Source organism: Coturnix japonica, unplaced genomic scaffold, assembly GCF_001577835.2.
Source record: "Coturnix japonica isolate 7356 unplaced genomic scaffold, Coturnix japonica 2.1 chrUnrandom673, whole genome shotgun sequence".
Lineage (NCBI taxonomy): Eukaryota > Metazoa > Chordata > Aves > Galliformes > Phasianidae > Coturnix > Coturnix japonica.
This window is the reverse complement of record NW_015440037.1, coordinates 1-5,165: the sequence shown is the minus strand read 5'-3', so window position 1 is coordinate 5,165 and position 5,165 is coordinate 1. Positions and strand designations below refer to the sequence as shown.

General features: G+C 56.1%; 1 long non-coding RNA gene across 1 annotated transcript; it reads left to right on the top strand.

The window, feature by feature from the left end:
* Positions 1 to 875: 875 nt before the first annotated feature.
* LOC107307561 lies at positions 876 to 2,815 on the top strand. Its single transcript, XR_001552444.1, has 3 exons — positions 876 to 929; positions 1,370 to 1,457; positions 2,792 to 2,815. It is a non-coding gene; the product is annotated as an uncharacterized LOC107307561 (long non-coding RNA).
* Positions 2,816 to 5,165: the final 2,350 nt, after the last annotated feature.

Below are 5,165 nucleotides of genomic sequence, written 5' to 3'. Positions count from 1 at the left end.
CCTATAGGGGATATATGGGATCATATAGGGACAACGGGGTCAGCATCGAGGGTACGGGATTGTATAGGGACCCTATAGGATATATAGGGGATATATAGGGGTATATGGGATATATGGGATCCTATAGGATATAATGGGATCCTATAGGGACAACGGGGTCAGCATCGAGGGTACGGGAACGTATAGGGGATAATGGAATCCTATAGGGGATATATGGGATATATGGGATCCTATAGGGACAACGGGGTCAGCATCGAGGGTACGGGAACGTATAGGGTATAATGGGATCATATGGGATATAATGGGATCCTATAGGGGATATATGGGATCCTATAGGGACAACGGGGTCAGCATCGAGGGTACGGGATGGATAGGGATCCTATAGGATATAATGGGATCCTATAGGGACAACGGGGTCAGCATCGAGGGTACGGGATATATAGGGACCCTATAGGATATAATGGGGATATATAGGGGTATATGGGATATATAGGGGATATATGGGATCATATAGGGACAACGGGGTCAGCATCGAGGGTACGGGATATATAGGGTATATAGGGGATATATAGGATATATGGGATATATAGGGATCCTATAGGATATAATGGGGATATATGGGATATATAGGGGATATATGGGATCCTATAGGGACAACGGGGTCAGCATCGAGGGTACGGGATATATAGGGTATATAGGGGATATATAGGGGATATATGGGATCCTATAGGGACAACGGGGTCAGCATCGAGGGTACGGGATTGTATAGGGACCATATAGGATATAATGGGATTCTATAGGATATATAGGGGATATATGGGATCCTATAGGGGATATATGGGATCCTATTGGGGGATATATGGGATCACATAGGGGATATATGGGATCACATAGGGGATATGGGAGGGACAACGGGGTCAGCATCGAGGGTACGGGATCATATAGGGACCCTATAGGATATAATGGGATCCTATAGGGGATATATGGGATCATATAGGGAGAACGCGGTCAGCATCGAGGGTATGGGATCGTATAGGGTATAATGGGATCATATAGGATATAATGGGGATATATAGGGGTATATGGGATATATATGGGATATATGGGATCCTATAGGGGATATATGGGATATATAGGGGATCCTATAGGATATATAGGGGATATATGGGATCCTATAGGGGATATGGGAGGGAGAACGGGGTCAGCATCGAGGGTACAGGGGAATATGGGGTGGATATAGGTTGTATGGGGGTCCTATATGGGTTGTGGGGCTCCTACGGGGGTTACAGGGTGGGTGGTTCCTATTGGGGTATATGGGGGGGGTCCTGGGGGTCTGTTCCCCCCCTCCCCCATATATATGTTCCTATAGGGGCGTGTGAAGCGTCCCTGGCCTGTTCCACGTGTCACGTCTACGTCAGCGCCCCCCACCTGGAGCATCTGCCCCCCCCCAGCGAGAGGTAACGACCCCATAACCCCCCCTATAACATCCCCTATAACATCCCCTATATAACCACCCCATAACCCACCCTATAACATCCCCTATATAACCACCCCATAGCCCCCCTAAATAACCCCCTTATTAACCCCCATAGTGCACCCCCCCTATAACGCCCCCATAGAATATATAAGCCCCTATAACGCCCCTAGTCCCCCTCATCACCCTAATCCTCCCCCAAGCCCGCCCTATACCTCCCCCTAACCCCCCTATAACCCCCCCCAATTCCCCTTATACCCCTATAACCCCCCAAGCACCCCTATATTCCCCAAGCCCCCTATAACCCCCAATTAGCCCCCCTATAACCCACCATATGTTAGCCCCCTATAACCCCCACCCCAAGCCCCCTGATTACCACTCAATCCCCCCCAAGCCCCCCTATATCTAGCCCCCCCAAAGCCCCCTATTGCCCCCCATTTAGCACCCCCTATGCCCCATAGCCCCCAATACCCCCCTTATAACGCCATAACCCCCCTATAACCCCCTAAGATAGCCCCGTATAACCACTATAACCCCACCTATTAGCCCACTAATAGCCCCCCATAGCCCCCCATATAACCCTTTAGCCCCCCTAATAACCCCATAGTCCCTATACCCCCCCAGAACCCCCTATAACCCTCCCCAGTAGCGCCCCCGTCATAGCACCCCCCTAATATCCTCCCCCAAGCCCCCTATAGCCCCCATAAAGCCCCCCTATACCCCCCCAAGCCCACCGTATAGCCCCATTAACCCCCCTAAATAAATCCCCTATAGACCCCCCGTAGATACCCACCATAGCCCCCGTATAACCCCCAAACCCACTATAATCCCCTTAGCCCCCTATTTCCCCCCCCATTAAGCCCCCAGTGACACTATAACCCCTATAATCCTCCTCACCTAGAAGCACCACTTAAGACCCCTATCTCACCCACATTAGATTAATTAACCCTAATTAACCCCCTGTTAAGATTAGGGAGGACGGACCCTGGACACCCCCCCCCCGACCCCCCCTATTACCCCAGATATAACCCATATCACAGCTTCTCAAAATCCCCACCCAGCTCACCCAGCCTACCCCCCACCCCTTAGACCCCCGTTTCCTACCACGTCTAATTTATAATTTAACGCCTAATTACCCCCTGGTTAAGTAGGAGGAGGACATCTGGACACCCCAAACCGCCCCCCTATATACCCCCATATAACCCCATTTCTCCCCACAAATCCCCCCACCTCCAACCCCCGAGGCCCTCCCACCCTTAAGACCCCGCCCTTAAGACTCCTTAATTAATTAACCCTAATTAACCCCCTGTTAATTAGGGAGGAGGACCTGGACACCCCCGCCCCCTCCCAACTTCCCCCATTCACCCCCATATATACTCCCATTATTTACCCTCCACTTCCAACCCAACCCCTCTTAAGACCCCCTAAGCACCCTTAAGACCCCCTTCCTCCACCCCATTAATTAATTAACCCTAATTAACCCCCTGTTAATTAGGGAGGAGGACCTGGACACCCCCCCAAACCCCCCCTATATACCCCCATATAACCCCCATTTTCTCCCCACAATCCCATCCTCCACCCCCTAGCCTACGCATCTTTAAGGACCCCGCCTTAAGACTCACTTAAGTAATTAACCTCTAATTAACCCCTGTTTAATTAGGCGATGGCTGGGCCTGGCACACCCCCCCAATCCCCCCTCTTTCCCCCATACACCCCATGGTGGGTGGGGGCCCGTATATGGCGGCCCGCCGGAGGCGGTGCCGACGCCGCCAGCCGCTACCCCCACCGCGGGTGGAGGGACGCGGCCGGTGTGCGTCGGGGGCGGCACAAGTGTCGGATAGGGGTTGGACGCTGAGGAGGGTTGAGGAGGCCGCCTGGGTTAGTGTGGAGAGGGATGGGGGAGGGACTGGGGCTGGGGACACGGGCCTCGGCTGCGGGCGTGGGGGGGGGAGGTGCGCGCGGCTGAGCGCTGGGCCAGGTGACGGTCAGCGGTCCCGGTCGTAGAGGGGGCGGCGTGTTGTTCCGACCGCGTGGCCCGGGGGGGGAGGGTTCACGCGACGGTAGGGGAGGGGTGTCTAGCGTGGACGGACACGTACCAAAGCGACATTGACTCCAATGGGGCGGGGGGGGGCTAAAGAAGACTCCCCCCCATGAATTAATAGGATGGACCCCCCCCGTCAATATAACTTGGGATTGGGAGACCGCGCCCGCAGGTGGGTAGTAGAGTGTATGGGAACCCCCCCCCGTCCCACTTGTTATAATGGGACCCCCCATATAAATAAAGTGTGTAGGAAGTGATGGAGATGTGGACCCCCCCCCACACCCAGAATATAATGGATTCAGAATGGACCCCCGACCCAATATAACTGGGGATCAGTGGGACCCCCCCAATATAATGAATGGATTGGGGGGGGGGGACCCTGGTAGGTGATGGTAGGGGAGTGGGAGGGTGAGGGGCGGCGCGCGGCGCGGGCGCAGGTGGGTGATAGGTTGGGGGGAGTGGGGCAGCGCGGTACCCAGTATATAATGATGGGATGGGGACCTCCTCCCCATATAGAATGAATGGGATGGGGGGACCCTATATATATAATGGGACCCCCCCCATATATTATGGGATGGGATACGGGATATGGGATGGGATAGGGACCCCCCCCCATATATATAATGGGATGGGATATGGGATGGACCCCCATATTATGGGATGGGTATAGAGGGTGAGTAGGGACCCCCCCGCCACTATAATAGGTTAGGGGGGTGGACTTGGGGGGGGAGAGTATGGGGGAGTGTGGGAGGTAGGTGGGGGGGGGCCCCCGGGCCCGCTAGATAAGTGGGGGCGGGATGGGGAGGTAGGGGGTGGGGGAGTGGGGGAGCCCCCGGGCGCCGGGGGGGGGAGGGGGATAGTAGGGGGTGTGGGAGATGGGGGGATGGGGGGGGAGTCTGGTGGGGGGAGTATGGGGGTGATATGGGATGGGCCCCCTAAGTATGATGGTCTATGGATGGGAATAGGCCCCCGTATATAATGGGATGGGGGGGACCCTATATATATAATGGGATGAGGACCCCCCCCCCATTATATAATGGGTGATGGGATATGGGGGTGGGTGATGGGATGGTATAGGGACCCCCCCTGGGTGGAGGGGGGGTAGTAGAGGTGGTGATGGGACTGGGATGGGGGACCCCGCCCCTGTTATAACTGGCGATTGGATGGTGGGGGAAACCCCCCCCCTGTATCATAATGGGATGCGACTGGAGGGGACACCCCCCCCCAATAAAACGTTTTGGACCTCCCCCAAACCAGATGGGTATTCCTTCTATCGGAGGGCGGGGGGGAACCCATAGGACACCCCCTACACCCATAGGACCCCACACCCCATGACCACATAGGACCCCTCCCGCCCCAGTGGGACCGCGATGGGGGAGGGGGGGGGGGGGTGGGCGGCTGTGGTTTCCCGCTGGTGTGTCAAAAACACAAAACCCCGGCCCCCACCCACCCCCCCCCCAGGCGGCGCGCCGCCGAGGATAGGACCCATAGGACACCCCTCCGCCCCATTTAGACCCGCATAGGGGAGGCCTCCCCTACACCCCATGGACCCCAGGGGTGAGGAGCCCGGGCGCACGGGGGGGGGCCTGACTGCCGTGAGGGGAGCCCTCCCGGCCGCCCCATAGGCGTGAGCGAGAATCTCTCTCGATT